The 18,336-nt window shown below is 43.1% G+C and overlaps 1 non-coding gene and 5 pseudogenes across 1 annotated transcript; all 6 read left to right on the top strand.

Moving 5' to 3' along the window:
- The first annotated feature begins 5,184 nt into the window (after nt 1–5,184).
- LOC141268334 (5S ribosomal RNA) lies at nt 5,185–5,304 on the top strand (annotated as a pseudogene).
- Nucleotides 5,305–6,245: 941 nt separating this feature from the next.
- Nucleotides 6,246–6,365, top strand: LOC141270333 (5S ribosomal RNA; annotated as a pseudogene).
- Nucleotides 6,366–6,976: 611 nt separating this feature from the next.
- LOC141268299 (5S ribosomal RNA) lies at nt 6,977–7,094 on the top strand (annotated as a pseudogene).
- A 943-nt stretch (nt 7,095–8,037) lies between these two features.
- Nucleotides 8,038–8,156, top strand: LOC141268897 (5S ribosomal RNA; annotated as a pseudogene).
- A 620-nt stretch (nt 8,157–8,776) lies between these two features.
- LOC141270175 (5S ribosomal RNA) lies at nt 8,777–8,901 on the top strand (annotated as a pseudogene).
- A 929-nt stretch (nt 8,902–9,830) lies between these two features.
- Nucleotides 9,831–9,949, top strand: LOC141267225 (5S ribosomal RNA). The gene has a single exon (XR_012321235.1). It is a non-coding gene; the product is annotated as a 5S ribosomal RNA (ribosomal RNA).
- Nucleotides 9,950–18,336: the final 8,387 nt, after the last annotated feature.

Below are 18,336 nucleotides of genomic sequence, written 5' to 3' on the forward strand. Positions count from 1 at the left end.
TCTCTTTGATTTATAAAAATTTAAAGTCTTTATTAAGATAGAATTCATAATTGCGATGTCTTGATTGAAGTCTTCATTCCCTAATCTGATACCAAATCTGGCAGTTTTTCCTAACCTATAATATCACAGCGTACCATAGCAATCAGTAATATCCATCTAATTATTATCAAAATATTAAAATAAATTATGTTTGGAATAATAAACAATAATAGATAATAATTCATTATCAATCAAGTTCTCCATATGATAGAACATTTTTATGTCATAGGTGTAATTACCTTTTCCAACCCATAGGTGTCAGTGTATTTTGAAAAAACAAGTTTTTATATCTTTATTAAACCAATAATATCAAAGAATGTATACTCCTGAACCAAAATGAATAAATATATGAATGTATGAATGAATGAATGAATGAATAAATGAATGAATGAATTGTTGTGTTTACTCAGAAAATGTAAACATTTTTTTCCTTAGCAATATATATTTAATGAAGCAATACTCTTGTATTAGACATTACTTTATTAAATATTAATGTGTTTTCTCAATTGAGATATTGAACTCAAATAAAATCAAATGAGAATTAGAAAATGAAAAAATAGAAAAATAAGAAGTATAAAGTAAGAATAAAATTTTAAAAATGAAAAATAAAATTAAGAGTAAAAATAAGAATAAAAATAAAAATAAGGCCTTTAAATTTTAATGACAAATGCAGAGTAATTATATTCTCCATAAAAAATACCCTTATATCTCCATTATCTGGATGATTTCATATTTGTCATAACCTTGTACCACCAAAAAATATTAAATTATGCAACTTTGCATGTAATACCCTTCTTAATTATACCATAGTACCTTATTATTATTTCTTCTTTATTAAAATGTGTGGAAAATAAGTATTGATCAAAAGTGATTATGTAATCAGGATCAAAAACACATTTTCCCCCTTAATACCAAAAATATTATTTTATAAAATTTATGTATATATCAGAACCAAATTAAAAATAATTATTCTTCTAGAAATATTGTGCATAAATTTCATATCGATGAGTAGCATAGATTTGACTAAAGAGAGGTGTGTACCTATTTAGGTAACCATTAAAAATAATATTATAGTTATTCAAGAATATTATCATGTGGAAAATTATTCTAAATATAAATTTGCTTTGTAAACCATTTTGATGTGTGGTTGCCCTTATCCACTATTAGTTAAATCAAGAAATAATAATTATTAAAGAAATATAGAAATATACATATGTAGATAATACCTAATTATGTATTATAATTTCCTCAGAATTAAATATATTTTTGTACCTTCACATAAAGAAACATTTTTTTTTTTCAAACATACAAACATACGAGGCCTCTGTCACATCAATCACACTTAGCAGCTGCTGATTTACTCATCTGTCACCTTCACTCTGACATTCACAGATCTGTTCAACTCAAACATTCCACATATGAAGTTTTAGATATATATATATATATTTTACCCAAAATTGTTGTATCCCAATTTATTAATGCGCATTGCCATATCAATTGAATATCTTTATATTTCTTTTAATATTCCCCAAGTACATATTATATAATATGAGAGTAAGTCACTGGAATTTCAGACACTTGAAAAAACTCTTGTCTTAGATTCTTTTTTCACTGGCTGCCCGGTCTTAAGTTACATCAGTTGAAAATAGAATGAATGGGATCCTATACTATTAGCTCAAAGTTCAAAGGCCGCAGCTGTCACACGTCATGCTGTAAAGCTACTTTAATTTGCACGAACACTTCATGCACAGAAAATATTAGCAACACAAAAGAATTAATAAGTATTACATATATATTATAGTTCAACTAGATATATTGTTATTATTTTAAAATGTTATACACATAAAATCATGCAATTTTTTCACTTCCTGTGTGAATAAAGAAATAAATCAATTTTAGAGTTCTTTGATCAAATCCTGCTTTGGAATGAAAACTCTAAGGAAATATAAGAAAATAAAATTAAATATCAAATTCATACAGAAACAGAATTATTTAAATATCTTATACATATATTGGTTGGTTCTAATGTAATTCAAAATATTGCTACTTAAATTTATATATATGAAGTTCTAATTTATTAATTAGTATATGTATATATATATTTTATAAACGTATATATAAATACAATTATACGCAATCTCTACTTAGACAAGTGTATATATATATATATATATATATATATATGAACTATTAGAAACTATGTAACTACAATTTTACTGTATGAGATTATAAATAAATATTGAGACATTGTATTACATTTTGATACAACATTATAATTACAGTTTTTCCTTAGCCACTCCCTAAACCAAATCTTCTGTCTCTCTCAAATATCTCCAGGAACGCCCTATTTAGGAAAGACATTTTTCTATCCTTCAAAACCTCAGAGAACTGCCTGTTCTTCTGTCCACATTACATTACGTCACAGTGAGTTGGTCGTCTCACCTGTCTCTATCCATCAGTTTCAGCCATTTTCCTTTTTAGAGAATCACAGTTCTGACTGAGAATTAACTCATTCTGTGGAGAGATGGATCTTTGCACTGGCTGATATGGCTTATAACATATATGAAATCTTCTGCGTATTTGATAGAGTTCACTATGGGTATGACTCAGTCTAGGAGAGTTTGATATTGGCTTTTGGTAAGATTTTACCTTTCCTGGTTTTATAAATTTAGCTTGATTTATTTTCTTTTCACGATTCTCATGTTTTCTAACAAAATCCAGCATCTGCGTACATTCAAATAATGAATTTTTTTGTGATGCCATATCTTGGGAAACTGAATTTAGGAATTTGAATTTTTGTACAAAAGTTGTTATCATATGTTGTACTTTTTCATTTTTGATGAGAGCTTTGTACAACCGTTCAAATATGGACATGCATGTATATGTACATTCCTTCCTACCAATCCTTAGTTTCTGCAGATCTTCTATGTTGGGAAAATCCTTTGTGACACAATAAATCAAATATCTTAATCTGTCCGAATCATTTTCCCATCCATTAGGAGAGTCATTTTCACAGGGCATTAAATGTAAACGTCTGGACAATGTCACAGGAATCCATATTTTAAATAATTGATTCCTCTCCTCATTGGATAAATCAAACTTATCAGAGAAGCTCTCAAATGTCTCTGAATTTCTACAGGCATGGATTTTGACATCATATTTTGGCATGATTTTGTATAATTTCAGCAAATTTTTCCTCATTTTAATTTGGAGTTGAGACTGGGTAATTCCAGAACTCTCTGATATTTTTAGTGGCTCTTGTACGTCCGTTCCTCCTACGTCACTCACGTCTCCTCCCACATCACCTAGTATGTCGGTTTCTCGTATGTCAGTCATGTCTCCTCCCATGTCAGGTTTCTGTATGTCCGTCTCTTGGTCAGACCCAAGGTCACCTTCAGTTACAGACACGTGTCTTACTTCTTGTTCATTTTCCACATTACAGTCAGAATCAGTATCACCGTCTGACACTTCTACACTATTTTCCTGCTTAGAAATCTCTAACACAAGACTATGAAAAAAATCTACCAAATGTAGAATATTTCTCAATTTCTGTTTGTCTCTATTTACCAATTTAGAAGTTAACTGTAAATTCTGCAATTCACATTCTTTGTATAAACTGAGCCACAAAACTTCTATGTCATCTCCTACATTAACTTTGAAATTAATATTACTTTGTTTAGCAAAAGAAGAAATTATATCCATATTTTGCTTACCTTAAGATTCCTTGGCTTCTCTTTATCAGCACGTCCTGTCTTCAGTTCGTCTGATTCTTTTCCTGTGTGATTCTGTTACTTGTTAGTACCTCTGCTTCCTGTCTTTCCTCAGTCTGTAGGTCCTTTCTGCTTCTCGTGACAAACTAGTGAATTTACTGACACGTGAACAACAGCTGTTCAGCTCGTCAGGACTCCCCCCTTGTTCACGGAAGAAATTCACTTACTTAATTTAAAAAACAAAAAAACAGGACTGGCTGGCTCACCATTGTAAAATAATACTCTTCCTGTATTATTTTATTCTACTGAGGACTTCTCAAAGTATCAATATCACGATATTCTTATAAAAAAATGTATCTATTTATGCTTGGATTGTCCATTAAAAAGAATCAGATTGCAGCAGGTACATACAATAATTAGTTATAAAGTAATTGTCCATTTGTCCATAATTAGCTTAATTGTTGAGATTCACCCATCTTTCCTTGGATCCTGGCTGGTAAATCATGTCTTTGTCCAGCATGTGTCCAGGCCTACATGTCATCTGCTTCTCAGCATGAAGATTCTGTGTCTTGTGGGGTGGGCAGAGCAAGAGAGCCCCCCCTTTCTGTACCATGGGCTTTTATAGCCAGTCGTATGGACACCTGTTCTACATATGGTAGTGAACCAAAAATACACACACAAATAGCGCATGTCAACTAGACACGATGGCTGAGGCATAGAACTCAGAAAAATGATTATCGATTAACATTCCAAATTAATTTCCATAGTTAACCATTTAACAGAGACCGCCTGGGAATGCCAGGTGCTGTAGGCTTTTGCTTTTTCCTTCCTTCCACCAGCAGGGGGCACTCTCTTCTATACCTTTTTTCCATTCCCTTTCACAAGTGCACACATTCATTCTCTTTTCTTTTTTTCATTTGCTTTCTCTCTTGCGCTATTTCATCTCTGCAAAATACCAGCATCCTTCTGATCACCGTGGGCCTCCAGCATTGTTGCTTCTTTACTTTTAATACTAGCCTCCTTTTCACCAGGACCAGCGTCTCCTGGGTGGCTGGAGGCAACCACCGGTAACCCCAAGCAGAAGGCCTTTGCAGGCAACACGACCCTCCCCCCTGAAGAGCAGCTCAAAGTCACTGGCAACCATCTCACCCTCTTCCTTCATTCACCCCTGGACGTCTCGCTCAGCCCCCAAGTTACAGGTCCAGCTTGCTCTTTCTGTCACATTACCGCGATGAAGGGTTTAGCCTGCAGGAGACCCTGCACCGAGCCATTTTTGAAGACACCTGATGCGGCGGGTGAATCACTGCTAAATAAACCACACCTGTAGGGACGGCACAGCCTTTGCATGGACCCTTCGGAGCCCGCCCCGTCACGGCCAGATTGGTCGCCACCAAGCGATCCTGACAAAGGCTGGCCGGGTGATGGATCAAGCAGCGTCTACTGGCCATACCACCTTGGATACGCCTGATCTCGTCTGATCTCGGAAGCAAAGCATGGCTGGGCTCGGACAGTTCTTGGATGGGATACCTCCTGGGAACACCGGGTGCTGTAGACCATTTTGATGACGTTTTGCCCTACTGCCCAGCTCGGCTAGCATGGAACGGTGCCTTACCGGACACCGACCTTAAGTAACTTAGATGATGGAAGCCCCAAGGCCTCTGAGCCAGTTGGCAGCTAAGTACGCTACCCCGCCGCCTTCACGCAGGCCTGACACTGAGCTCCTTGCCACGGCTAGGAGTGCTTATTGACTCCGCAGCTCGCCGTGTGGAAATGATGGCGTTAAAAGCACCCGGTGCCTTGAAGGGGCCAGGCTTTCAGCAGGTGCCCAGGGAAGGCTTTGGATGCCGGCCGCCTAGCAAGGGCCAGCAGAAGTAACATGTTTCTCTGCAAAGAAGCTTGTGTAACCAAGCCAGACGGCTGACAAAGAGCTAACCTCAGTTCAAGGAAGGCAAGAAAGGTGTTGAAGGAATTGGGGAGGGGGGGGTGATTCCTGCTAGGGCCCTGAAATCATAAAACAGGCAGGAGAGTCTGACGCATGGTGACGGAGAGGTTGTAGGGGCAGATAGGTGGTGTTGTCACGTGCGAGCACGTGTGCATGCTGGCTTGTGTGTGAGAGTGCGCATCCTAGGTGTGGCGCGCTGCAGACAGTCAAAGGGATTGTTCCCTTTCATTAAAAGTTAATCCCCGGCTGCAGGCTATTAGAAAGCAACTAACCGCGCTCTACTCACCCTACCCGGGTCTACCGGTGAGTCTCGCCTCTGCTCCCGACCTGTGGCATTGGCCGTGAAGCTGACGTTCCGTCGACAGCGCTGCAGCCGATCAGTGAGCTCAGCGGCTCTGAGTGGGGCGTTGTGTCTACAAGACCTTTTAAGGAAGCCATCAAAAAAATTGAAGAGAAGGGAAAGCACAAAAGGACCTGGTGTTGCTGAGCACTGGAAAGGGCAGCCGGCAGCCAGACTTCAAAGTAGAAAAGCAGCAAGTGAGAGGCTTGTCTCTGCCTATGGCCACACTACCCTGAACATGCCTGATCTTGTCTGATCTCAGAAGCTAAGCAGAGTTGGGACTGGTTAGCACTAAGATGAGGAGACCGCCTGGGAATACCAGGTGCTGCAGGCTTTTGCTTTTTCCTTCCTTCCTTCCACCAGCAGGGGGCACTCTCTTCTATGCCTTTTTTCCATTCCGTTTCACAAGTGCACACATTCATTCTCTTTTCTTTTTTTCATTTGCTTTCGCTCTTGCGCTATTTCATCTCTGCAAAATACCAGCATCCTTCTGATCACCGTGGGCCTCCAGCATTGTTGCTTCTTTACTTTTAATACTAGGACCAGCGTCTCAAGCGTGGCTGGAGGCAACCACCGGTAACCCCAAGCAGAAGACCTTTGCAGGCAACACGACCCTCCCCCCTGAAGAGCAGCTCAAAGTTACTGGCAACCATCTCACCCTCTTCCTTCATTCACCCCTGGACGTCTCGCTCCGCCCCCAAGTTACGGGTCCAGCTTGCTCTTTCTGTCACATTACCGCGATGAAGGGTTTAGCCTGCAGGAGACCCTGCGCCGAGACATTTTTGAAGACACCTGATGCGGCGGGTGAATCACTGCTAAACAAGCCACACCTGTAGGGACGGCACAGCCTTTGCATGGACCCTTCGGAGTCCGCCCCGTCACGGCCAGATTGCTCGCCACCAAGCGATACTGAGAAAGGCTGGCCGGGCGATGGATCGAGCAGCCTCTACTGGCCATACCACCTTGGATACGCCCGATCTCATCTGATCTCGGAAGCAAAGCAGGGCTGGGCTCAGACAGTACTTGGATGGGAGACCTCCTGGGAACACCGGGTGCTATAGACCATTTTGATGAAGTTTTGCCCTACTGCCCAGCTCGGCTAGCATGGAACGGCGCCTTGCCGGACACCGACCTTAAGTAACTTAGATGATGGAAGCCCCAAGGCCTCTGAGCCAGTTGGCAGCTAAATATGCTACCCCGCCGCCTTCACGCAGGCCTGACACCGAGCTCCTTGCCACGGCTAGGAGTGCTTATTGACTCCGCAGCTCGCCGTGTGGAAATGATGGCGTTAAAAGCACCCGGGGCCGTGAAGGGGCCAGGCTTTCAGCAGGTGCCCAGGGAAGGTTTTGGATGCCGGCCGCCTAGCGAGGGCCAGCAGAAGTAACATGTTTCTCTGCAAAGAAGCTTGTGTAACCAAGCCAGACGGCTGACAAAGAGCTAACCTCAGTGCAAGGAAGGCAAGGAAGGTGCAGAAGGAATTGGGGAGGGGGGGGGTGATTCCTGCTAGGGCCCTGAAATCATAAAACAGGCAGGAGAGTCTGACGCATGGTGACGGAGAGGTTGTAGAGGCAGATAGGGGGTGTTGTCACGTGCGAGCACGTGTGCATGCTGGCTTGTGTGTGAGAGTGCGCTTCCTAGGTGTGGCGCGCTGCAGACAGTCAAAGGGATTGTTCCCTTTCATTAAAAGTTAATCCCCGGCTGCAGGCTCTTAGTAAGCAACTAACCGCGCTCTACTCACCCTACCCGCGTCTACCGGTGAGTCTCGCCTCTGCTCCCGGCCTGTGGCATTGGCCGTGAAGCTGACGTTCCGTCGACAGCGCTGCAGCTGATCAGTGAGCTCAGCGGCTCTGAGTGGAGTGTTGTGTCTACAAGACCTTTTAAGGAAGCCAGCAAAAAAGTTGAAGAGAAGGGAAAGCACAAAAGAACCTGGTCTTGCTGAACACTGGAAAGGGCAGCAGGCAGCCAGACGTCAAAGTAGAAAAGCAGCAAGTGAGAGGCTTGTCTCTGCCTACGGCCACACCACCCTGAACACACGCAATCTTGTCTGATCTCAGAAGCTAAGCAGGGTCAGCCCTGTTTAGTACTTGGATGGGAGACCACCTGGGAATACCAGGTGCTGTAGGCTTTTGCTTTTTCCTTCCTTCCACCAGCAGGGGCACTCTCTTCTATGCCTTTTTTCCATTCCCTTTCACAAGTGCACACATTCATTCTCTTTTCTTTTTTTCATTTGCTTTCTCTCTTGCGCTATTTCATCTCTGCAAAATACCAGCATCCTTCTGATCACCGTGGGCCTCCAGCATTGTTGCTTCTTTACTTTTAATACTAAGCTCCTTTTCACCAGGACTAGCGTCTCCCGCGTGGCTGGAGGCAACCACCGGTAACCCCAAGCAGAAGACCTTTGCAGGCAACACGACCCTCCCCCCTGAAGAACAGCTCAAAGTCACTGGCAACCATCTCACCCTCTTCCTTCATTCACCCCTGGACGTCTCGCTGCGCCCCCAAATTACGGGTCCAGCTTGCTCTTTCTGTCACATTACCGCGATGAAGGGTTTAGCCTGCAGGAGACCCTGCGCCAAGACATTTTTGAAGACACCTGATGCGGCGGGTGAATCACTGCTAAACAAACCACACCTGTAGGGACGGCACAGCCTTTGCAATGACCCTTCGGAGCCCGCCCCATCACGGCCAGATTGCTCGCCACCAAGCGATCCTGAGGAAGACTGGCCGGACGATGGATCAAGCAGCGGCTACTGGCCATACCACCTTGGATGCGCCCGATCTTGTCTGATCTTGAAAGCAAAGCAAAGCAGGGCTGGGCTCAGACAGTACTTGGATGGGAGACCTCCTGGGAACACCAGGTGCTGTAGACCATTTTGATGAAGTTTTGCCCTACTGCCCAGCTCGGTTAGCATGGAACGGCGCTCTGCCGGACACCGACCTTAAGTAACTTAGATGATGGAAGCCCCAAGGCCTCTGAGCCAGTTGGCAGCTAAGTACGCTACCACGCAGGCCTGACACCGAGCTCCTTGCCACGGCTAGGAGTGCTTATTGACTCCGCAGCTCGCCGTGTGGAAATGATGGCGTTAAAAGCACCCGGGGCCGTGAAGGGTCCAGGCTTTCAGCAGGTGCCCAGGGAAGGTTTTGGATGACGGCCGCCTAGCGAGGTCCAGCAGAAGTAACATGTTTCTCTGCAAAGAAACTTGTGTAACCAAGCCAGACGGCTGACAAAGAGCTAACCTCAGTGCAAGGAAGGCAAGGAAGTTGCGGAAGGAATTGGGGAGGGGGGGGTGATTCCTGCTAGGGCCCTCAAATCATAAAACAGGCAGGAGAGTCTGACGCATGGTGACGGAGAGGTTGTAGGGGCAGATAGGGGGTGTTGTCACGTGCGAGCACGTGTGCATGCTGGCTTGTGTGTGAGAGTGCGCTTCCTAGGTATGGCGCGCTGCAGACAGTCAAAGGGATTGTTCCCTTTCATTAAAAGTTAATCCCCGGCTGCAGCCTTTTAGAAAGCAACTAACCGCGCTCTACTCACCCTACCCGGGTCTACCGGTGAGTCTCGCCTCTGCTCCCGGCCTGTGGCATTGGCCGTGAAGCTGACGTTCCGTCTACAGCGCTGTAGCCGATCAGTGAGCTCGGCGGCTCTGAGTGGGGCGTTGTGTCTACAAGACCTTTTAAGGAGCCAGCAAAAAAATTGAAGAGAAGGGAAAGCACAAGAGGACCTGGTCTTGCTGAGCACTGGAAAGGGCAGCCGGCAGCCAGACTTCAAAGTAGAAAAGCAGCAAGTGAGAGGCTTGTCTCTGCCTACGGCCACACGACCCTGAGCACGCCTGATCTCGTCTAATCTCAGAAGCTAAGCAGAGTTGGGCCTGGTTAGTACTTGGATGGGAGACCGCTTGGGAATACCAGGTGCTGTAGGCTTTTGCTTTTTCCTTCTTTCCACCAGCAGGGGGCACTCTCTTCTATGCCTTTTTTCCATTCCCTTTCACAAGTGCACACATTCATTCTCTTTTTTTTTTTCATTTGCTTTCTCTCTTGCGCTATTTCATCTCTGCAAAATTCCAGCATCCTTCTGATCACTGTGGGCCTCCAGCATTGTTGCTTATTTACTTTTAATACTAGGCTCCTTTTCACCAGGACCAGCGTCTCCCGGGTGGCTGGAGGCAACCACCGGTAACCCCAAGCAGAAGACCTTTGCAGGCAACACGACCCTCCCCCCTGAAGAGCAACTCAAAGTCACTGGCAACCATCTCACCCTCTTCCTTCATTCACTCCTGGACATCTCGCTCCGCCCCCAAGTTACGGGTCCAGCTTGCTCTTTCTGTCACATTACCGCGATGAAGGGTTTAGCCTGCAGGAGACCCTGCGCTGAGACATTTTTGAAGACACCTGATGCGGCGGGTGAATCACTGCTAAACAAACCACACCTGTAGGGACGGCACAGACTTTGCATGGACCCTTCGGAGCCCGCACCGTCACGGCCAGATTGCTCGCCATCAAGCGTTCCTGAGAAAGGCTGGCCGGGCGATGGATCGAGCAGCGTCTACTGGCCATACCACCTTGGATACGCCCGATCTCGTCTGATCTCGGAAGCAAAGCAGGGCTGGGCTCAGACAGTACTTGGATGGGGGAACAAAGGGTGCTGTAGACCATTTTGATGACGTTTTGCCCTACTGCCCAGCTCGGCTAGCATGGAACGGCGCCTTGCCAGACACCGACCTTAAGTAACTTAGATGATGGAAGCCCCAAGGTCTCTGAGCCAGTTGGCAGCTAAGTACGCTACCACGCAGGCCTGACACCGAGCTCCTTGTCACGGCTAGGAGTGCTTATTGACTCCGCAGCTCGCCGTGGGGAAATGATGGCGTTAAAAGCACCCGGGGCCGTGAAGGGGCCAGGCTTTCAGCAGGTGCCCAGGGAAGGTTTTGGATGCCGGCCGCCTAGCGAGGGCCAGCAGAAGCAACATGTATCTCTGCAAAGAAGCTTGTGTAACGAAGCCAGACGGCTGCCAAAGAGCTAACCTCAGTGCAAGGAAGGCAAGGAAGGTGCGGAAGGAATTGGGGAGGGGAGGGGTGGTGATTCCTGATAGGGCCCTGAAATCATAAAACAGGCAGGAGAGTCTGATGCATGGTGACGGAGAGGTTGTAGGGGCAGATAGGGGGTGTTGTCACGTGCGAGCACGTGTGCATGCTGGCTTGTTTGTCAGAGTGCGCTTCCTAGGTGTGGCGCGCTGCAGACAGTCAAAGGGATTGTTCCCTTTCATTAAAAGTTAATCCCCGGCTGCAGGCTATTAGAAAGCAACTAACCGCGCTCTACTCACCCTACCCGGGTCTACCGGTGAGTCTCGCCTCTGCTCCCGGCCTGTGGCATTGGCCGTGAAGCTGACGTTGCGTCGACAGCGCTGCAGCCGATCAGTGAGCTCAGCGGCTCTGAGTGGGGCGTTGTGTCTACAAGACCTTTTAAGGAAGCCAGCAAGAAAACTGAAGAGAAGGGAAAGCACAAAAGGACCTGGTCTTGCTGAGCACTGGAAAGGGCAGCCGACAGCCAGACGTCAAAGTAGAAAAGCAGCAAGTGAGAGGCTAGGTTCTGCCTATTACCACACCACCCTGAACACGCCCGATCTCATCTGATCTCGGAAGCTAAGCAGGGTCGGACCTGGTTAGTACTTGGATGGGAGACTGTAAAATAATACTATTCCTGTATTATTTTTTTCTACTGAGGACTTCTCAAAGTATCAATATCATGATATTCTTATAAAAAAATGTATCTATTTATTCTTGGATTGTCCATTAAAAAGAATCAGATTGCAGCAGGTACATACAATAATTAGTTATAAAGTAATTGTCTATTTGTCCATAATTAGCTTAATTGTTGAGATTCACCCATCTTTCCTTGGATCCTGGCTGGTAAATCATGTCTTTGTCCAGCATGTGTCCAGGCCTACATGTCATCTGCTTCTCAGCATGAAGATTCTGTGTCTTGTGGGATGGGCAGAGCAAGAGAGCCCCCCCTTTCTGTACCATGGGCTTTTATAGCCAGTCGTATGGCACACCTGTTCTACATATGGTAGTTGACCAAAAATACACACACAACTAGCGCATGTCAACTAGACACGATGGCTGAGGCATAGAACTCAGAAAAATGATTATCGATTAACATTCCAAATGAATTTCCATAATTAACCATATAACATTTCCCCCTTTTTTGAGAATAAAAGGACTTTAACTGAAATTTCTCAAAAGAGGATACATTCATCAATCATTTTTTCTTTCCTTCTTCCTTGGCAATATCATTAAATTTCCATAATAATAAAAATAGTAATAATAGTATCAATATCGGATTATTGTTTTATAATGATGTGAATTCATGTTATGGTAAGCCGCGACTAATATTCATTTAATATGTATAATTATACTTCCCTATATCTAAATTGAAGCAATCTCGGGTTCAATCGTCATCATCTGATGTCATCGGGTCGTCGTCTCGTCTTCTTCTTGGTTCTTTTATAACACAGTCTTTAGATGAAAACTCCTTTGAAATAAATTACAGCATGTAGATATTGTACAGTCCACAATTGTGTTCATTATTGTTCAGTCCATAAACTGTACTCTTTATTAGAAAGATCATGTGTGTCAGTTGATAAGAAAACAAAGTCCATGGATGAAATGTAGCTTTAATATCTGTGCAGTGTCACCTGGACTTACGTTGGATCGTCTTTGGAATCTTCCGTGTGTCCGCACTGGTCTCGTGTCACTTTTGGAACAGATGTGACGTCTTTGGTCAGTAAAGCAAGGGTTAATTTGACACTTTCCTGCTTTATATAGCACCATAACCAGTACTCAGTCCTTTATATACATGACACATATGCCAGGTATTACCTGTTCACCAGCTTTCATTGAAGCGTTGCAGGTGATAAGAAACCAGTAGAACGTGATGAAACTTGAACACAACACAGTACATATAGGATCATCGTCCTCTGTCGTCTTGGTGATCAGTGGTGTGAATTGTATTGTATGTAATGGACACAGTCTATTATAACACTCAGCATTCACACCTGTTACCTTCTGAGACGTCCGGATATCAGTTGCTTCTTCTTGTAACTTTTGAGAATCTCTTTGATTTATAAAAGTTTAAAGTCTTTATTAAGATAGAATTCATAATTGCGATGTCTTGATTGAAGTCTTCATTCCCTAATCTGATACCAAATCTGGCAGTTTTTCCTAACCTATAATATCACAGCGTACCATAGCAATCAGTAATATCCATCTAATTATTATCAAAATATTAAAATAAATTATATTTGGAATAATAAACAATAATAGATAATAATTCATTATCAATCAAGTTCTCCATATGATAGAACATTTTTATGTCATAGGTGTAATTACCTTTTCCAACCCATAGGTGTCAGTGTATTTTGAAAAAACAAGTTTTTATATCTTTATTAAACCAATAATATCAAAGAATGTATACTCCTGAACCAAAATGAATAAATATATGAATGTAGGAATGAATGAATGAATGAATTAATAAATGAATGAATGAATTGTTGTGTTTACTCAGAAAATGTAAACATTTTTTTCCTTAGCAATATATATTTAATGAAGCAATACTCTTGTATTAGACATTACTTTATTAAATATTAATGTGTTTTCTCAATTGAGATATTGAACTCAAATAAAATCAAATGAGAATTAAAAAATGAAAAAATAGAAAAATAAGAAGTATAAAGTAAGTGTGAATAAAGAAATAAATCTATTTTAGAGTTCTTTGATCAAATCCTGCTTTGGAATGAAAACTCTAAGGAAATATAAGAAAATAAAATTAAATATCAAATTCATACAGAAACAGAATTATTTAAATATCTTATACATACAGTGCCTACAAGTAGTATTCAACCCCCTGCAGATTTAGCTGGTTTGATAAGATGCAAATAAGTTAGAGCCTTCAAACTGCAAACGAGAGTAGGTTTTATGAACAGAAGCATAAAACTTACAAACCAAAAAGTTATGTTGCTCAGTTGAATTTTATTAAATTTTAAACATAAAAGTGTGGGTCAATTATTATTCAGCCCCTATGTTTAATATTTTGTGGAATAACCCTTGTTTGCAATTACAGCTAATAATCGTCTTTTATAAGACCTGATCAGGCCGGCACAGGTCTGTGGAGTTATCTTGGCCCACTCCTCCATGCAGATCTTCTCCAAGTTATCTAGGTTCTTTGGGTGTCTCATGTGGACTTTATTCTTGAGCTCCTTTCACAAGTTTTCAATTGGGTTAAGGTCAGGAGACTGACTAGGCCACTCCAACACCTTGACTTTTTCCCTCTTGAACCAGGCCTTGGTTTTCTTGGCTGTGTGCTTTGGGTCGTTGTCTTGTTGGAAGATGAAATTACGACCCATCTTAAGATCCTTGATGGAGGAGCGGAGGTTCTTGGCCAAAATCTCCAGGTAGGCCGTGCTATCCATCTTCCCATGGATGCGGACCAGATGGCCAGGCCCCTTGGCAGAGAAACAGCCCCCACAGCATGATGCTGCCACCACCATGCTTGACTGTAGGGATGGTATTCTTGGGGTCGTATGCAGTGCCATCCAGTCTCCAAACGTCACGTGTGTGGTTGGCACCAAAGATCTCGATCTTGGTCTCATCAGACCATAGAACCTTGAACCAGTCTGTCTCAGAGTCCTCCAAGTGATCATGAGCAAACTGTAGACGAGCCTTGACATGACGCTTTGAAAGTAAAGGTACCTTACGGGCTCGTCTGGAACGGAAACCATTGCGGTGGAGTACGTTACTTATGGTATTGACTGAAACCAATGTCCCCACTGCCATGAGATCTTCCCGGAGCTCCTTCCTTGTTGTCCTTGGGTTAGCCTTGACTCTTCGGACAAGCCTGGCCTCGGCACGGGAGGACACTTTCAAAGGCTGTCCAGGCCGTGGAAGGCTAACAGTAGTTCCATAAGCCTTCCACTTACGGATGATGCTCCCAACAGTGGAGACAGGTAGGCCCAACTCCTTGGAAAGGGTTTTGTACCCCTTGCCAGCCTTGTGACCCTCCACGATCTTGTCTCTGATGGCCTTGGAATGCTCTTTTGTCTTTCCCATGTTGACCATGTCTGAGTGCTGTTCACAAGTTTGGGGAGGGTCTTAAATAGTCAGAAAAGGCTGGCAAAAGAGATCTTTAATCGACACATGTGAAGCTCATTATTCTTGGTGCCTGAACTACTTTTTAATACTTTAGGGGGACCAAACAGAATTCTTGTGGTTTGAGGGGTTGAATAATAAATGACACTCTGAATTAACTTTTAACGTTTTAAAAAAACAAAAAAACAAAAAAAAAGTTGCTGCAGTGCATTTCCCACTTCCAGGCTGATCTACAGTACAAATGTCACAATGCCAAGTTAATTCCGCATGTGTCAACCACCTAAATCTGCAGGGGGTTGAATACTACTTGTAGGCACTGTATATTGGTTGGTTCTAATGTAATTCAAAATATTGCTACTTAAATTTATATATATGAAGTTCTAATTTATTAATTAATATATATATATATATTTTATAAACGTATATATAAATACAATTATACGCAATCTCTACTTAGACAAGTGTATATATATATATATATATATATATATATGAACTATTAGAAACTATGTAACTACAATTTTACTGTATAAGATTATAAATAAATATTGAGACATTGTATTACATTTTGATACAACATTATAATTACAGTTTTTCCTTAGCCACTCCCTAAACCAAATCTTCTGTCTCTCTCAAATATCTCCAGGAACGCCCTATTTAGGAAAGACATCTTTCTATCCTTCAAAACCTCAGAGAACTGCCTGTTCTTCTGTCCACATTCCATGACGTCACTGTGAGTTGGTCGTCTCACCTGTCTCTGTCCATCAGTTTCAGCCATTTTCCTTTTTAGAGAATCACAGTTCTGACTGAGAATTAACTCATTCTGTGGAGAGATGGATCTTTGCACTGGCTGATATGGCTTATAACATATATGAAATCTTCTGCGTATTTGATAGAGTTCACTATAGGGATCACTCAGTCTAGAAGAGTTTGATAATGGCTTTTGGTAAGATTTTACCTTTCCTGGTTTTATAAATTTAGCTTGATTTATTTTCTTTTCACGATTCTCATGTTTTCTAACAAAATCCAGCATCTGCGCACATTCAAATAATGAATTTTTTTGTGATGCCATAACTTGGGAAACTGAATTTAGGAATTTGAATTTTTGTACAAAAGTTGTTATCATATGTTGTACTTTTCCATTTTTGATGAGAGCTTTGTACAACCGTTCAAATATGGACATGAATGTATATGTACATTCCTTCCTACCAATCCTTAGTTTCTGCAGATCTTCTATGTTGGGAAAATCCTTTGTGACACAATAAATCAAATATCTTAATCTGTCCAAATCATTTTCCCATCCATTAGGAGAGTCATTTTCACAGGGCATTAAATGTAAACGTCTGGACAATGTCACAGGAATCCATATTTTAAATAATTGATTCCTCTCCTCATTGGATAAATCAAACTTATCAGAGAAGCTCTCAAATTGTAACGGGTCTGGGAGGCGGAACCTCTGAGCTACTATACAAGGGGGCGGTCCTTGTAAGGGAGCGGGTGGCGACCAGGGTAGACGGGCAGGCAGTCACAGCAGGTGACTGGGACAGTCTCTGAATGAACGGACAGGAGGTCACGGCAAGTGACCGGGGCAGTCTCTGGGTAGATAGGCAGGTGGTCACGGCAAGTGACCGGGGCAGTCTCTGGATGAACGGGCAGGAGGTCACGGCAAGTGACCGGGGCAGTCTCTGGATGAACGGGCAGGAGGTCACGGCAAGTGACCGGGGCAGTCTCTGGATGAACGGGCAGGAGGTCTCTGGAATAGCAGGTGGTCACAGCACGTGACGGCAGAGCCTCCAGGAAGGCTAGCAGGCAGGTAGCAGATGTGCGCTCCCAGGTGAGCGGCCAAGCTGGTCCATAGACAGATTGACAGGAGTAGGAAGGCAGACCGTCGGACCTCAGGCTAGCAAGCAGGTAGCAGGAATATCAGGCAGGAAACAGACAGCAAACTGGCAGGACTCTGGCAGGAATCAGGCAGGTAACTGGCAACGGGACCTGAGGGCTGAAGCAGAGTAGTGAACAGTGCAACAACATAGCTCGGGCACCTCCATTTTGGAGGAGGTGCCTTATAAATGGGAGGTCCTCCGGCAATTGGCCGGGGACTCCTTAGGACGGCGCGCGCGGTCCCTTTAAGAGCGGGGGAGCGCGCGCGCGCGTGCCCTAAGCACACTGCCGGGGAAGGAGCGCGTGCCGGAAGCAGCGGGGAGAGAAGCGCTGGAGGACGCCGCGCCAGGAGTGGGGAGGTGAGAGGGACGGCGTCTCTGCCTAGCACGGGGCAGATGCCGATGCTACACAAATGTCTCTGAATTTCTACAGGCGTGGATTTTGACATCATATTTTGGCATGATTTTGTATAATTTCAGCAAATTTTTCCTAATTTTAATTTGGAGTTGAGCCTGGGTAATTCCAGAATTCTCTGATATTTTTAGTGGCTCTTGTACGTCCGTTCCTCCTACGTCACTCACGTCTCCTCCCACATCACCTAGTATGTCGGTTTCTCGTATGTCAGTCATGTCTCCTCCCATGTCAGGTTTCTGTATGTCCGTCTCTTGGTCAGACCCAAGGTCACCTTCAGTTACAGACACGTGTCTTACTTCTTGTTCATTTTCCACATTACAGTCAGAATCAGTATCACCGTCTGACACTTCTACACTATTTTTCTGCTTAGAAATCTCTAACACAAGACTATGAAAAAAATCTACCAAATGTAGAATATTTCTCAATTTCTGTTTGTCTCTATTTACCAATTTAGAAGTTAACTGTAAATTCTGCAATTCACATTCTTTGTATAAACTGAGCCACAAAACTTCTATGTCATCTCCTACATTAACTTTGAAATTAATATTACTTTGTTTAGCAAAAGAAGAAATTATATCCATATTTTGCTTACCTTAAGATTCCTTGGCTTCTCTTTATCAGCACGTCCTGTCTTCAGTTCATCTGATTCTTTTCCTGTGTGATTCTGTTCCTTGTTAGTACCTCTGCTTCCTGTCTTTCCTCAGTCTGTAGGTCCTTTCTGCTTCTCGTGACAAACTAGTGAATTTACTGACACGTGAACAACAGCTGTTCAGCTCGTCAGGACTCCCCCCTTGTTCACGGAAGAAATTCACTTACTTAATTTAAAAAACAAAAAAACAGGACAGGCTGGCTCACCATTGTAAAATAATACTC

This window comes from Phyllobates terribilis, unplaced genomic scaffold, assembly GCF_046119375.1.
Source record: "Phyllobates terribilis strain yellow unplaced genomic scaffold, ASM4611937v1 Scaffold_4__5_contigs__length_816908805, whole genome shotgun sequence".
Classification (NCBI taxonomy): Eukaryota; Metazoa; Chordata; class Amphibia; order Anura; family Dendrobatidae; genus Phyllobates; species Phyllobates terribilis.